Genomic DNA, 17,061 nt, shown 5'->3' with positions numbered 1-17,061 from the left:
TGCACATCCAAAGCCTTGGGAGCGCCTGGGTCACCCCAAACCTCACCTGTGCCACTGGCACCTGCAGCTCTGGGCACTCTCCAAAACGCTGCATCAGACACCGGGCCTGGAATGTCCCGGCTTTAACCACACACCTGCGGGAAGCACAAAACATTGCGGCTTTAGGGCCGGCCTGAGCAGAGCTCCGGGCTCAGAGCCCGGCCCGGGGACTCGATGGCACCGCGGGCAAAAGCTGCGCTGCCGGAGGGAGGGAGGGAGGGAGGGATGGCCGGGCCTCAGAGTAATTCTAGAGCTAAAGCGGTGAGAGACATCAGCTCGCCTCAGATAATACATGCCAGCGCTCATCCCGGGCCGGCCAGCGCCTCCTCCTCCTCCTCCTCCCCTTCCTTCCACAGCCCCGGCACCGGCACCCACACAGAGGATCCCCCCCGTTCCCCGCTATCCCCCCAATCCCCGCTATCCCCCAAATCCCCGCTAATCCCCCCAATCCCCGCTATCCCCCCGTTCCCCGCTATCCCCCCCATTCCCCGTTATCCCCCCAATCCCCGCTATCCCCCCCGTTCCCCGCTATCCCCCCAATCCCCGCTATCCCCCCGTTCCCCGCTATCCCCCCAATCCCCGCTATCCCCCCAATCCCCGCTATCCCCCCAATCCCCGCTATCCCCCCCAATCCCCGCTATCCCCCCGTTCCCCGCTATCCCCCCAATCCCCGCTATCCCCCCAGTCCCCGCTATCCCCCCAATCCCCGCTATCCCCCCAATCCCCGCTATCCCCCCGTTCCCCGCTATCCCCCCCGTTCCCCGCTATCCCCCCCGTTCCCCGCTATCCCCCCAATCCCCGTTATCCCCCCAATCCCCGCTATCCCCCCGTTCCCCGCTATCCCCCCCGTTCCCCGCTATCCCCCCCGTTCCCCGCTATCCCCCCAATCCCCGTTATCCCCCCAATCCCCGCTATCCCCCCGTTCCCCGCTATCCCCCCCGTTCCCCGCTATCCCCCCGTTCCCCGCTATCCCCCCGTTCTCCCGGTCCCGTCCCGCACCCCGCGGCCGCTCCCCAGGATCATCCGCCCGCGCTGCCCCGGGAGGAGGAGCCGCCGCCAGGATCCGCTCCCGGGCCGTGCCCGCCTTGCCCTGGATCCACCCTCATCTCCCCCGCCTCCATCCCCATCCCCCTCCACTCTCGGGGCATCCTTCTCCACCCCAGCCGGCTCCATCCCCTCTGCCTCCATCCTGGGACCATCCATAAAAGATCCGTGTTAATCACAAAAGCATTGGGGCTTGTATAAACCAGAATACTAAGCTCTGAAGTGAAGTGTCCTGGTTTTGGGCAAATTTGGGGGAAAACCTCCAGAAGGAGCCCCCAGACAGCAAACCCCACGACTCCTCCCCCCCCACCCCACCGGGTTCGGGAAGAATTTCCTCGGAGAAGAGTGGGAGAAAAAACCTGTTTATTTAACAAGCAAGACACTCCCCAGCACAGGGAAAAAAGACAACACCAGCTGACAAAAAAAAACTCTTTCACCGTTCTGAAGGGATGACAAGTTCAGTCTCTCTGGCGAGTGGTCGCCCAGTTATCAGTCTCTGGCGCTGGGGATGACTGCTGCAGGTGACAGAGTGTAGACTCCCGGTGTTTCTTGGTGTTTCCCTGGTCCCCGTCCGGAACAGGTTCAGATGGTATCCAGGAGAGGGAGGGGACGGGGTGGAAGAGAAAACAGTCCAGGGAAAAAGTTGGACTGCCTAGCTGAACTAACTAATAAGAAAAAAAAGCAAGGGCAAAGCGAAGGAAAGAAAAAGAGGCAGAAGCGAGCAAGCAGGCAAGCAAGCAGGCAAGCAAGCCGAGCTAAAACCTCTCCTAAACATAGACCATGGGGGAGGTGAGCCTGCTGATAACAAGACAAAACAAAGCTTCACTCTCAGAGTCAGTCCTGGAAGCACAGGACATAATACCAAACATAATCAGGACACACGATTGGAGATAGAAACACCATAACATCACCCTAGGACAGCACCAAATGCACCACGGGGCTGATTGGGATCGAGCAAGTCCTGACAAACCATGGCTCTGCCTTGATTTCCCTCTGGTCTGGTGAAGTTAATTCTACTGCAATTATAGAGAAATAATTCAAAGAGATTCTTAGAAATATACATTGGTATTTTAAAGACTGTGTTTTATTTCAATTCTCTTTATGGAAGAATTTTGTGGTTGATATTGATGCAGGGTCTCTCCTCAGGAGGTCTGGCCTGCTCACAGAAGCTGTGCCTTGAGGTCTGACCCAGTGTGGACAACCTTGCTCCACATTGCCCAACCCCATCCTGTCTGTCCTCACTCACCTGGGACCTGCTTTGCTTGGAGAACTGGCTGCAATCAGGTAAACAGTTTTTTCTTTTTATATTTTTGAAGCAATCTAAAACTCCAAGCTTTCCCCATTGAAAACAGTCACACTCCTCAGGTGTGTGCCAAGCTTAAGGTGCCACCCAGGATGTTCCCCTTCATCCAAGGCAGAATCCTGCAAGGAAGGTTTGAGAGCTTTGCACTCTTTGGTTCCCTGAGGCCTTGCAGTGTCACAAAGGCCCCTTGGTTCCAGGAGGTTCTGCACTGTCACAATGGAGATTTGGGCCCATGGGTCCCCACAGTGTCACAATGCTCTTTTTGGTTCCATGAGGCCTTGATCAGTCACAATGGACTTTTGGTTCCATGAGGTTCTGTACTCAACAATGGTCTCTGTAGTTCCAAAGTGTCACCACAGAGCCTTGGTTCCATGAGGTTCCTGCAGCAGGACTTCCCCTATGGCCCAGCAGAGCTCATCTCTTCTGTCCATCAGCTGGGGCCATCACTCAGGGCATCTTCCCCCTCTCAGGAATTGCTGAGATAACCCAGGTCCCACATCTGTCCTGTCCTGAGTTCTCTCTGGTGCCAGGGAGGTGGAATTCCCAGCTGACCATGAACATCTGGCCTTGAGAGCAGCCTGAAGGGAGATGAGCCTTGAATTTCTGAGTGACACACACTTCACTTTACAAACTAGAAAAGCTACACAGAACTTTCACCAAGCAGAAATCTTCTGCATAGTCCCTGCAAACAGGTAGGGCTTCTCTCCCAAGTCTGGATGCATCTTTGTGGTTCCTTTTCTGGGAGCTGAGTGAAAGGGCTCCATGTGTACTCCCTCATCAGTTTGGTGCTAAGTTACATTGACTCCTGATCTCTGCTATTCCTTCACTAGCTGTAATATAGGGAACTTTATTGTGCACGGTGTTTGTATCTACCTGGGCTTCTTTTGTTTATCCTGTGCAGTAAGTATTCCAGTTAAAGTGTCTTGTCTGTTAATCTTGAGACCATTCAGTAAATAATTTATTTTATAATAGACCTCATCAGCCATTCTAAAGAACTTGTCAGTAAGAGCAATTTGGTGTGCAGGTCGCCTGAAATAGAGTTACTGCCAGAAACCTGAGCATAAGACAAGACTTGTCTAAGCTTTCACTCCATTCAAAACATATTTCAATTAAAGACAAAAAGAGAGAATATCATTTTTCTTACTTTTATTTTCTGTTTTATACACTGATATCAGCAATCTCCAGTTGATATTGATCCCCAAAGCCAGGGATGGGGCAGCATCTCAGAACCTGTCTGAGCCCATGGGAACAAAGGTTTTCCACATGTCCTGTCTGATCTCCCCTCATTCCCCTTCCACCCATTGACTTTTGTCCCCTCCAGCCCCCCCCCCCAGTGCAGAGCCTGGCTCTGTGTTTTCCATCAGCTCCTGGGTGGCTCTGCCAGGTTGGCATGAGGAGCCCCTCAGCCTTCCCTGCTCCAGGCTGGACAAGCCCAGCTCCCTCAGCCTCTCCTCACAGCCAAAGGGCTCCAGCCCCACCTTGGAGGCCCTTCCCTCACCCTGCTCCAGCTCACAGACATCTTTCCTGCCCTGGGCAACCCAAACCAGGTCCCAGTGACCTGGATAATCCACGGCCTTGATGTCCTGGTCACACAGCCCTGGTCACTTGGGTGGTCAGTTGGATGTGGCCAGTGGGGTGTGGGCATTGGTGTCTTCACAGTGGGTGTGGTCAGGGGGGTGTGGTCACTGACTGTGGTGAGTGGGTGTGGTCAGGTAATGTCAGGGAAGGTGTCAGTGGGAAGGTGTCAATGGAAGTGGTCAGGTGGTCATTGGGGTGTAGTCAGTGGAGGTGGTCTGTGAGTGTGGTCAGTGGGTGTGGTCAGTGGGTGTGGTCCATGGTTGTGGTAAGTGAATGTGGTTGATGCAGGTGGTCAGTGGGGGTGTGGTGAGTGTTTGTGGTCAGTGGATGGGGTCAGTTGGGTTTTAATTGGAGTGTGGTCAGTGGTTGTAGTCAGAGATTGTGGTCATTGGGAAATGGCAAATTGCTGAAGTTAGTGAGGGTGGTCAGTCTATGTGGTCATTGGGGTGGTCAGTGCATGGGTCAGACTTGATGATCTCCAAGGTCTTTTCCAGCTTTGCTGGTTCTGTGATTCTCTGAAACCACCCTTGGAGCAGTTGCAGGATGAGCCCTGGGCCTCCTCTTCACAAGGTCCAGCAGCCCAGGTCCCTCAGCTTCTCCACACAGCCCCAAAGCCCATCCTGTCAGTCCTGCAGAGCCTCTCCAGCCCCTCCTCATTGCCCAGAACAGGGAGCTCCACATCCAGACACAGCAGCCCAGATGTGCCCCCCTGGACTGAGGTGCCTCTGGCAAGGGAGCAGCACGAGGCACTGCAGGACCCTGCAGACAATTCCTGAAGCACTTGGAGGATGATCCTGCTCCCCAAGGGATGTTCCCATGGTGCCAGCTCAGGAACTGAAATGAAGAGTGGGGCCAGAGGGGAAAGGGCAAACAGGGATGGCTGTTTTCAGGGGAGGGACAGGGATGGGCAAGAGGAAGAAATCTTGAGAAGGTAAGAGGAAAGAAAGCAAAGCTGAAGCAAAGGAAATGCTCAGGGCAGTTTGGTGGTGGCTGCCAGGCAGTCCAGGCTCTGAGAAACAACATCTGCAGTGGGACAGGAAACTCACAGCTCAGGGGAACAAACTTCCTGGCTGACTTCAGACGCCATGACAAAGCTGAGTGGTTTCCCTGCCGTCCCCCAGCCCTTGCTGGCCCCAGGGGCTGATGGCATTTGTGCTCACTCAGCTCCATGTCCCCACAGCAGCACCATGGGGGTGCTGAGCCTGCTGTGTGCAATGCAAACAGGGGCTCCTGAGCCAGTGCTGCCGTGTGTGTGCCTGCAAGGATGCGGCTCCTGTGTGAGCTGGGGGAGAGGCCAGGGCTGCAGAGGGGGGATGTTGTTGGCAGGTGCATGAGGACGCTCTGGGACGCTGCCCTGGGGTGTCCAGTGCACTGGGGATGGATCAGCCCCTGCTCTGCTGCTCCTTGCCAGGGTGTCTCCCTTGCAGGGAGCTTGCAGAGCACCAGCCATGCTGTTTGCCCTCAGTCTGCCCACGGCCAGCCTGGGGCTGCTCCTGGGGCTTTTCTGTGCTCAGCATTGGGCTGGCCAAGTGTTGTGGAGAGAGCCTGGCCAAGGAGCCTGGAGCCCCCAGGCCCTGGCCTGAGGCGTCAGCGCTGCCCCAGCAGTGCCCATGGCCTGTCCCTGCTGCAGCCCCGGCACTGCCACCCCCAGGGCTGTGCCCGGCCCCGAGAGCACTCAGGCCCTGCAGCAACACGAGGGCCAGGAGGGCAGCGGGGCAGTGGCACGGGAGCAGCACTGGCAACACCAAGTGCTGCTGCTGCTGCTGGGCACAGCTGCTGTGCCAGCACTGATCTGCCCCAGCTCTGCACACAGACATTGCTGCTGCAGCTCCAGAGAAGGGAGCAAAAAGGGGGAGACCTGGTAAAAGTCTGCTGGGAGATCATTTATTTCATTTAAAGATATTGAGAACACAGCTCCTCATCAACACAGTCTCTGTGTCACATATAATTTGGACAGAAACAAAATGAGCAAGTGCACAAAAAATAGCATTTCTTAGGGGGCAATATTAAAAACCTACAACAAAGGAAATAAAAGAACAAAGCAAAAACCAAACCAACAAGTAGCATCAAAGATGACTTTTATTACAAATGATTTGCAGAAATTGGACAGCAGTTTACTTTCAGTGAAATTGTCCAGTGATCAGTGTCCACAATGCAGCCTTGAGCTCCTGGTTCCTCAGGCTGTAAACGAGGGGGTTCAGGGTTGGAGGCACCACCGAGTACATAACTGACAGGGACATATCCAGGGATGGAGAGGAGATGGAGGGGGGCTTCAGGCAAGCAAATATGGCAGTGCTGAGGAACAAAGAGACCACAGCTATATGTGGGAGGCAGGTGGAAAAGGCTTTGTGCCGTCCCTGTTCAGAGGGAATCCTTAGCACAGCCCTGATAATCTGGACATAGGAGAAAACCATGAACACAAAACAGCCAAAATAAAAAAAAACACTAACTACAAGAAACCTAACTTCCCTGAGGTAGGATTTAGAGCAGGAGAGCTTGAGGATCTGGGGAACTTCACAGAAGAATCCCCCCAGGGCATTTCCATGGCACAGGGGCAGGGAAAATGTATTGGCTGTGTGCAGAAGAGAGTAGAGAAAGCCACTGGCCCAGGCAGCTGCTGCCATGTGGGCACAAGCTCTGCTGCCCAGGAGGGTCCCATAGTGCAGGGGTTTGCAGATGGACACGTAGCGGTCATAGCACATGATGGTCAGGAGGAAATACTCTGCTGACATGAAGAACATATAAAAAAAGAGCTGAGCAGCACATCCTGCATAGGAGATGTGTCTGGTGTCCCAGAGGGAATTGTGCATGGCTTTGGGGACAGTGGTGCAGATGGAGCCCAGGTCAGTGAGGGCCAGGTTGAGCAGGAAGAAGAACATGGGGGTGTGCAGGTGGTGGCCGCAGGCTACGGCGCTGATGATGAGGCCGTTGGCCAGGAGGGCAGCCAGGGAGATGGCCAGGAAGAGGCAGAAGTGCAGGAGCTGCAGCTGCCGCGTGTCTGCCAATGGCAGCAGGAGGAAGTGGCTGATGGAGCTGCTGTTGGACATTTCTGCACTCTGGGCATCATGGACTGTTGAATAAAAAAAAAAATACATTGACAAACTGAGATAGGTTTCCTCCAGTCAATCATGTGCAATTAAATTACAAATCCTCTCAAAACTGCTTCTCTTCCTGTGGGGGAACTTCATTAAAAATTTCATTTTTAAATTCAAATTTTTACTGCTCCTGAGTTCCTGCCTCATCTTCAGCATTCCTTTCAGCCAGAACACTGAGGATCTCAGAGAGAAAACTGGGCTCCCTGTGTCTCAGTGCAGTCGGACCTGCTGGTCTCACACAGCTGCACCTTGCTTATCACTGCCCCCCCTCTAATTCAGGGTCATCACATTTTAAATGTTCTGGAAAAATTAAGTTAACTTTTCGAAAACTCCATTTTAAAAGTCAGTGTCTTTAAACCCTTGTCTCTTTCTCTACACATCTGAGGAGGGAGGTCCTCCAGAGTTGGTTTGGCTCTCTGCTGCCTGGAGTTGTGCCGACTGGGAGTTGTTTCTCTCTATCCAAGCCTTGTCCCCTTCCAGTGCTGCCAGAGCCCAGCCCAGCCCTGGGGGCTCAGCTCTGCCCTGCACACCCCTCCCAGCACAGGGCACTGCCCAGGGCCATCTCCCTGCCAGCAGGGCCTTAAGGGCAGCTCACACAAACTGAGATGCTGCAAGCCAAGGTGCTGCTGCTGCTGTCTGGAGGCACAGGAGGCTGAGGAGGCACTTTGTGAGGGAGATGTGAGGCAGATGTGCTGATGCCCAGTGGGACAGTGCAGGAGTGTCAGTGACACAGACACACCTGACAGCCCCTTTGCCTTGCCTTGAGGAGAAAGCTGAGAGCAGCCCTGGCCATGCAGCACCATCTCCACAGCAGGAGGAATCTGCCCTGATGGGGGTGGCTCCTTGCACCTCCAACTTCTCCCCACAGTGCATGGGGAGCTGCCAGGCAGGCTGAGAGCTGTCCCTGGCAGGTGACACATGGGCTGGGCTGGCCAAGAGCCCTGAGGGCTGCAGGAGCTGCTCTGCAGGACAGCCCTGGGCAGCCCTGGCTGCAGCCCCAGCTTCAGCCCCTGCAGCCGTCCCTGGCAGCAGGAGCCGTCCTGCCCTGTCCCTCTGACAGTGCCCAGGGCAGCCCCCTCTGCAGCACATCCTCCCCAAACCAGAAATAGCAGCAGAACCATCCTTACATTCATGTCAGTGCTTTCATGGATCAGCTTTAGGAGATCCCTGCAGCCAGAGACTTACTGTGTCAGAAGAGGTGAAGATTTCTCCATGAATAAACTCAGAATTGTCCTTGCAGTTGCTTTAAGCCTCTGTCTGGTTCACTCCTCTCAGGTACATGCAGGCAGTGCCCTCAGCCCCAGTGGGCTGGGAAAGGAGCTGCTCCTCAGTAGCAATGTCTTTTTGAAACTCTCCTTCGTTGCCAGGAGCCCAGCCCAGCTCAGCAGCACAGACACAGCACAAGAATTTTATTTAATCTCTCGGGGCTTTGGTTCTGTTTACATCATAATCATTCCCTGAGAGAGTGTTCCAAAACCTTCTCAAGAACTCAAATTAAAATGCTGAAGTTTCTTGAAATTTTAAGGGCTCCCACTGAGGGACACAACTGAGAAAATGTCCCCAGGTTCCAGTTAGAGCAGGAAATTCGAGGCAGAGATGACAGGTGAGGAGAAAGAAATGTCAAGTCTTTCCCTTTTGACACCAACTCTTTTAGTATTTTATAGAATCATGCCCCCAATTATCTACTTTAATTAGTCCCTTGAGAGCTTTGTATTAACACTCAGTGGGGCTCATTAATACTTTGAGATACTCAAGGTTTGGGTTTTGCTTTTGCCTTGGAGTCTCTGAGAGCAATCATGGCCTCCAATTATCTGCTTTAATTAGTCCCTTGAGAGCTTTTGTGTGTAACAACACTCACTGGGGCTCATTAACACTGCAAGGCACTCGGGGTTAATTTAAGTTCTACTTTTTGACTTTGAGTCTCTGAGAGGTTTGTGTAGTGATGGCCTCCAATTATCTGCTTTAATTAGTCCCTTGAGAGCCTTTGTCAGTAATGATACTCAGTGGGGCTCATTAATACTTGAAGGTACTCAGTTTTTTTAAGGTACTTGGAGTTTCCCTTTTAACACCAACTCTTTCAGTAGTTTATGCAGTGATGCCCCCAATTATCTGCTTTAACAAGTCCCTTGAGAGCTTTGTACTGACACTCACTGGGGCTCATTAATACTTCAAGGAACTTCAATATTTTAAGGTACTTTCCATTTTTCTTTCTTCTCTGAGTCTCTGAGAAGTTTTTGGGCAATCCTGGCCTCCCATTCTCTCCTCCAAAGAGAGTCCATGAGGCGCCTCTAGGGGATGGACCTCAGTAGGACCCATTAATGCTGTGAGACACTTTGGGTTTTTCTTCTGCCTTGGACTCCTGGAAAGGTTTGTGCAATCTCCTCTCAGGCCCTGAGGTTCAAGGGCTCAGCACCAAATGCACCACGGGGCTGATTGGGATCAAGCAAGTCCTGACAAACCATGGCTCTGCCTTGATTTCCCTAGGGTCAAGAACATATCCAGCCATTAGTTACACTGAGTATTTTGGCTACTTTGATCTTTACATGTTCATCACAATTTTCATGACTAATCCTTGGTAAAACTAGAGGTGTTTCTGGCAAACAAAGATTCTGGCTGCCTATCAAGATATAATTTACAGATTTCAGTAGCACTTTAGTGACACGGCTCTTCATTCTTTTTCCTCAGTCTCATTTGGGTTAGGAACAATAATTCTGTTGTCCACGGAGCTGATGCCTTTTTAATTCCAGAATAATGTCCCCAAGGTCCTTTGCTGTTCAGCTCTACTGTGCTGTCTGTGGTGACAAGGCTTGGTTGGGTCCTTTCCCCTCTGGCTGGAGAGGTGCCAGGTCCCAATCCCTGAGGGCACCCAGGCTCCTGGCTGGAATTTGTGTGGAATTCCACATCCTCAGAGTCACATCAGTCTTCACATGGAGCCCCGTGGATCATTTTCCAAAGAGCTGTTGGGGCAAACAGGGAGATTTGGTCTGGCAGGATCTGTAAAACAATATCCCATAACATCCACTTGTTCTGGCACAGAACACTTGGCTGCAGGGACACATTCCCATTGTTCTCACCCAGGTTTCAGGAGTCAAACAGTGTTGTCTTTGCCCAGAGCTGTTCCTTCAGCTGGCCTGGGAGGGCCATTGGGCCTCTGCACCCACACTCTGGCTCCATTATTAGGACTGGTGCATCCAAACCCTTTATCTCCATCAACAGCAGTGATTTGAGCTGGATGTCCTTTTCTCACAGTTGTTTTAAAAACTGCAATATCAACAATTGTGCTACCCTTCCACAATTGAATATGGGGTTGAATAATCCAATTGTTCACTTCTTTTTACTTTAATTTCTCTTTGATAATCTGCACCAAGTACTCCTCCCATGACATGAACAATTTCATGGCCAAGCTCCAGTGAGCAATGATCAAACCAAAGTGTCCTGGAGGAATCTGAATTCCTATTCTAGTATTTATAACTCTCATTTGCTCCTGATTTATCCTAATTAATTCCTATGCATGAAGGCCCAGCCCTGCATCCTCTGGGGTGGCCCTGTCAGGGGCCATCACACCCGGAATAATTTCCCAGGCAGTCACAGTGTCACTGTCCTTGGCTGTATTTGCAAACTGGGTGCAGCCATGCACATCCAGGGGGTTCCCATTTCCCAGTGGGGCCATTGTTAAGGGTATGGAGCACATCTGGGAGATGGGATTTTCATTGTGACGCGTTCCCTTCTCCTATTTTTTTTCAACTGCTCTTTTAACAATCTCTTTCATCTGTTCACTCAGTTCTGTAGCCTGTAAGTAGTCTGGTATATGAAAAACCCAGCAGTCTTCTTTACTGTATTTTTCAAAGGAACAGACAAAGCATTGCACATCCTAGTGTCAGCAAACCCTGTAAAAACTGCCAATTTCATCCTTTCCTCTTTCATTCATTGTACACAATCTCACAGAGTTTACCAGTGATATTCGTGTCCTGGCCAATCATTTTCAGTAGGGTATTTAGTGTTACATCCCTGAGCAGTCAAAGCTAAAAAATTACTATTTGGAACATTATTTTATGATGGTATTATATACATATAAATATATACATTAAAAATTAATTATTTTATATATATGTATATAATTGTTTATTATATTATTATTATTTCTCTTGCACAAACAAATCCAAGCTCAAGATTAAAAACCTTTTCTGTTCTTCCATGTGGGAGAGTTCCAACTACAATTGATCCTTCTGTTGGTGCTGTTTCTGGGATTCTGTTTACAAAATTCACCCTCATCTTCCTACATCCATTAAGTTCTTTTTCTTTTTCCAAGTGCAATTTTTGGATACATTTTAATACATCCAGTGGTTCAGCTTCTTTCAGCTGACTTCCCCATTGCTCACACAGTGCTCCAACCTCAGCCCACTGCAGAGCCAGCAAACTCTAGGGAAGGTTTTCCCTATACTTGGGAATTCCAGACAAGACTGATTCCTTACATTTACATTTAAAAAGCAACATTTTGTGGTGATCTGGCCAGACTACACCAGCTTTGTTTTACCAGTGGGCAGGGGCAGCAGCAGAGACACAGACACAAGTTCAGCAATCAGTGTCATTTACTGTAGTTCAAAGCAGCAAAGAATCACAAAAGGAGAAGCTCAGCAATGCAGCCAACCATCAGCACCAAAGATTGCCTGCAGGGATTAAGAGACAGCACCAGTCACCCTCAGACTTTGCCATCAGCCAGGTGCACACATCAGCTGGGGAAGCTGTCACAGCCAAGGACTGCAGAGCCACTCCTGGACACTGGGAATTCCTGCAGGTGCCTCCAGCCACAGGTGAGGCTTCCAACCCCGCTGTGAGAGGGCCCAGCTCTGACAGTGCTGAATAAACAAACTGACAGCACTTCTAGTGCAGGAACAGCTGCTTTCATTCTCCTCTTGGGCTCCTCCCAAAGCCTGGCCAGGGCTCAAGGAGGAACCAAGGGAGCTGACTTTGACCATACAGCCCCAAACAAGGCCAGATGTCAGATTTCATGGCCTTGTCTGGTTTCTAAATGCACAAAGGTCAATCCATGTTTCATTAATGAGTGGATACATCTATCACAGCACTAATGACCATGTATATTTGCTAATACAAGGATAACCTTTGGTTGGAAGGTTCATCCAGAGGTCACCTTTGGCCCAGGGCCTGTTGTCCAGGCCTTGGTAATTCAGGGACTGGGTTTAGTGCTGGGCTTGACAGTGCTGGCTGAACAGCTGGACTCCATGTGCTCAGAGGTCTTTTCCAACACAAAGGATTCGGTAATTCCAGGATTCCATCTGCTGCATTCAGTTAGGTCCATGTTGGCAGCATTACTTTGGTCAAAAGTTCCCTCTTGGTCAGCTCTTGTGGCCTAAGGCTTCAGCTCCTTTAGCTCCTGGTGCTGAGCTGCTCATGCTGAACGAGATGGCTCAGGGAGAAGAATACAGTTCATCCAATTCCTTCTGGGACACTGAGAGGGGAGGCTGTGGAAACAGGAGCATTGTTTGCTGTGCTCTCCTCCCTGCCCTTCACACCTTTCAGCACTTTGAAGCAGCCAAGAGCTTTCTCCAAGGGTGCAGTGAAGCAGCTGCTCCTGCTCCCAGCTCTGGCTCTTCCCACTCTCTGACCTTGACTGGTTTTGTCCCTCTTGCTGTGCCCTCTGTTCCCCCTGTGCTCGGTGGCTGCTGCCCAGGGCTGTGGCACTGGCACAGATCAGGGGCTCCAGCCCCTCCTTTCTGTGCCCTTGGAGCTGCCTGCTCACAGCAGCCTTTTCCATCTGGAAGCTCCACACGGACAGGGAGTCCCCACCTCTGTTCCCTGCACAACCTCCAGGAGCCCAGGGCTGCCATCTCCAGTCCCTGCTGGCCCTGGGGGCTCCCAGGTGGCCCAGGCTGCTGTGACACCACTGCCCACGGGAGGGAAGAGTGGCAGGGGCTGTGCTGAAACTCAGGTCCATGTGCTGCTGCTGCTGCTGCTGCTGCTGCTGCTGCTGCTGCTGCTGCTGCTGCTGCTGCTGCTGCTGCTGCTGCTGTGGGGGTCATTTGTCCAGCCCTGCCCCAGAGTCAGGGATCAGATCCAGGCCCTGCTGCTGCTCCCTCGGGATCAGCCACAATTTGGGGGTTGCTGTCAGTGCCAGCAGAGGCGGTGGCTGCAGCAGTGGGTGCTGACAGTGCCCCAAGCCCCGGGGCCAGAGGGGTCCCTGCGCTGGGGGCTGGGAGGGAGCTGCCCCTTGTTCTCCCTCTGCCCCACACAGAGCTGGGCTGGGCACAAGTGGGGCAGCACAGCAAACAGGAGCCTGTGAGTCTCTGCCAGCCCTGTCTGCTCAGAGTTTGGCCCTTGCAGCTCCAGGTGGACAAAGGCAGCTGCTCCTGGTCCCTCTGTGTGTCCCCGTGCTCTGCAGTGCTGCTCCATCAGTCTGTGCCCAGCAATGGGGAAAAGCCTCAGCCCTGCAGGGCCAGGAGCTGCCGGGCTCTGCCTGAGCAGCTCAGCCAGCGGGAAGGAGCTGCTCCTCACGGGAACCAGGAGCAAAGGACACTCCTTTTTTATGGCATGTTTTCTGTTTAAAGGAAAAGAAAAACGATAAAGAAAAGGAAAAAAACCTCTATAAAATGTGAAAGATAAAAACACCCAAGTGTGCAGTGAAAAATTTTCTGTAACTTTGAATTAAGAGGTTACAGATCTTCTGACACAGAAAACTCATTTATTGATTTGGTAAATGAGCTGCTGGCATTGAAGCATCTTACTTGCCTCAGTAATCTTTTTTAAAAAGATTTTGGGGTTTGTTTACAATATTATTATTTTAAATTGTGGTGAAACTGGTGGGAAGCAAGAAGAAATTCCTTTGTGCCCTGCCAGCTCCAAGCAGGACTGGGAATCTCAATTCTGTCACAACCCAAATCCTTTAGAAGACTCCCTTCCTTCTCACTGTGAATGAGCTCCACATTCCCTTTGAAATTATCAGGGTTTTTTTAAAGAAAGTCTCACTTATGGCTTTTTGCTTAGTTTTGAAGTGCAGAAGGGCAATTCTCCATCCCTCAGCTCCAGACTGCACTGCCTTAGGAGCACGGCCCACTCGCCAGGTTTGGTCCACTCGGGGCACTTCTAGAGGAAAAAGAAAGTGCAATTGCACAATTGCAGCCAAGAAGGAATGAAGAGTGGGACCAAGAAAACATCCTGTGGAGATCCAGGTGTTCAGCTGGGACTGTGGAGAGTTTGGGCTCTTGCCAACTGGATGTGTGTCCCTAACTGCAATGTCTTGGCCTGCAGGAGAGTCTCCCTCACCTGCAGAAGCACAAAGCTCAGGTGCTGTGCTCGGAATGGGTTTGTCTGATGCAAAGCTGTCAGAGCCATGTGAGGGCAGAGCGGGCCCAGCCGTGCCCAGGGCTGAGCCCGGCAGAGCCCTGGCAGAGCCCAGAGCAGCCTCAGCATCTGCAGAGCCCGGCTGCAAGGAGAGAAACCAGAAACCGCCCGTCAGCTGAAGGCTCCTGTCCCCCTTGTCCCAGCTCCCGCCGTGCCCAGGCCGTGCTGGCTGTGCCCAGAGCGGTGCCCAAAGCTGCCCATCATTGCTGCCTTGGGCACAGAGCAGGAGGGCAGGACTGTGCCCAGCCTGCAGCCAGCCATGGCACATCCAGCCCCTCAGAAACTGCCCAGAGCCAAAAAGCAGCTTGGCAGCCACTGAAGAATTCATTGCATCTGCCCCAGCAAAGGGGGGAACCTTTGGTGCCCGGCCAGGCCACGCTGTGCCCAGATCTGAGAGCATCCCCCTGGCTGTGGACTCACCCACAAATTGGGTGTGGATCTGTGCAGAAGGTGCCAGAATCCAAGTCCATCATCTTCAGCTGGCCAGGCTGAGGAAGAGATTGTCATCGTTGAGGTTGTCCTTGGTGTCTCCAGCAGCAGCCCCACCTGGTACAGCTTCTCCAGGGGCTCCTTCTCCTTCCCTGGGGGCCAGACCAGGCTGTCAGTGTTCTGCCCACGGCCCCAGCCATCAATGAACCAGACAAGCAAACCCAGGGTGGATGGTGGCCACCAGTGCTTGCCACACCAGGTCTCCAGCTCAGCTCCAGCCCAAGAGCTGCGTGTTCCCTTCTCATGATCCCTGCCCAGAGCTACAGCAGGACAAAACCAGTCTGGTTTGCTTTGCCACTGATTGCCAAGAGATGTGTGCAGCTGTTACCTGCCAGGCTCCTGGATCCAACTGTGCCCGTGGATCTCTCCCATCTTCTGGGGCAGATGAACACCCTGCAGCCAAGGATCACAGAAAAAATCTTCTAAGGACAGTCTGTCCAAGGGTTGCATGGACAAACACCTCTTAATAACATCTTGGCACTCTGAAGACAGAAACCAGAAATCACCAGTCAGTTGGAGAAGTTCTCCCCCCATTCCTGTGCTCAGGCCATGCTGGGTGTGCCCAGGATTGTGCCTAAACTTCCCCATGGATTCTCTGTTTGGAGGAGAGCAGGAGAGCAGGACATGTGCCACCTCCTCAGCAGCTGCCAGAGCAGGATGCTCACGAGCCTGCTGCTGTCTCCCAGCACTGGTATTCCCCCCGTGCCCAGAGATGAGGATCCACCTTGAGAGAGCCCTCGTGGGAACAGGATCCATCCCCAGATGATCTCCTGGCCCCTCCTGAACGGCTGCTTCCCCATGACCAGGTGGTACAGCAGGAGGCCCAGGGACCAGATCGTTGCTGCCTCGCCATGGTAGCGTTGGTGGTGGATCCACTCTGGTGGGCTGTAGGACAGGGCTCCTATGGAATCCAGATGGAGTTCATCAGGGGGATGCTGCTGCTCCCAGAGCCTGCTCCCAACATCCCTGGGCATGTGGGGGCTGCCCCACTGGCACAGGGTGTGACCCACTGCCCTCTCGCCAGCACCTGGGACTTGTGTACAAACTCGGGGTTGGAAAAGAATCCACTGGTGCTGGAAGAGGGCAGCAGAAGCCCCAGGGAAGCACAACCATGACATGCAAAAGAAAACCCCACCCAGAGGTGGAGAAAACCCACTCTTCTCCCCACCTGCATGGCCCCAAAAATAAGCCAAGGCAAACAAGCAGAGCAGAGCAGTTCAAGCCTTTCCTTGCCTGCACACCAAACCGGCTGGGGCATGAGGTCTGACCCCCCTCTCTGCTACCCCCATGGGGTTTTTGTCAGCCTGGCTGCCCCAGCTCCAGCCCAGCCCAGGGCAGAGTGGGTGATGAAGGCTGTCAGCAGGGCTGGGAGCGGGCACCCCTCACACCCAAACCCAAATCAATTTGGCTCAAGCATTGATCCCATCCCGGCTGTAATAGGGCAAAGCCCCGGTGCTACACCCAGGCTGGGCCATGAGATGCCCAGGAGCATCCCCTGGGAGGGCTCATCTGAAAACTGCGTGTAGGCTGTGTCCTGGAGGAAGGTGCCACAGCCAAAGTCGATCAGTTTCAGCTGCTCAGTGGCCAGGTCGAGCAGGATGTTCTCTGCTTTGATGTCCCCGAGCAGGACCCCACAGCTGGTGCAGTGCACAGCCTCCAGCACCTGCTGGAACAGCTCCTGCACCTCCTGCTCCAGCAGCAATCTCCGCTCTGCCTGCAAACCCGAGAGGTCCTGGCACCGCTCCGGACGCTCCAGCACCAACAAGAAGCTGTTGGGCACCTCAACCCAACCCACTCCAGGAGCTGAATGACCCCAGCACACCCAGAGGACACCTTGGCCAGCAGCACGATCTCCAGGGGCACGATCTCAGTGGGGCTGGGGCCGTGCCAGGGCTCTGGGACCCCTCAGCCAGCCCGGGATGCTCTGCATCAGGGATGCAGCGCTCAGCCCACGCCCGCTCTCCCAGCAGCGAACCCAGCCGGTACCGCTCCTTCAGGCCCTGCTGCGCCTTCCCTGCCGGCGAGACGCGGCTGTCAGCGCTCGGCCCGGGGCCAGGAACGGCCCCCGAGCGCCCCTCAGCCGCCCCGGGCCGGGCAGCCCCAGGCGTTCGCTCTGTGGAACGGGACAGCGGCGGCTCGGGGCCGGCGGCCGCGCTG

General features: G+C 53.2%; 1 non-coding gene across 1 annotated transcript; it reads right to left on the bottom strand.

Annotated features, from left to right (window-relative positions):
• Positions 1–269: 269 nt before the first annotated feature.
• Positions 270–353, bottom strand: LOC148217297 (small nucleolar RNA SNORD45). Its single transcript, XR_015801114.1, has one exon. It is a non-coding gene; the product is annotated as a small nucleolar RNA SNORD45 (small nucleolar RNA).
• Positions 354–17,061: the final 16,708 nt, after the last annotated feature.

This window comes from Sturnus vulgaris, unplaced genomic scaffold (assembly GCF_052056855.1).
Source record: "Sturnus vulgaris isolate bStuVul1 unplaced genomic scaffold, bStuVul1.hap1 Scaffold_87, whole genome shotgun sequence".
In the NCBI taxonomy this organism is placed as follows: domain Eukaryota; kingdom Metazoa; phylum Chordata; class Aves; order Passeriformes; family Sturnidae; genus Sturnus; species Sturnus vulgaris.
This window is presented reverse-complemented; position numbering and strand designations above follow the sequence as displayed.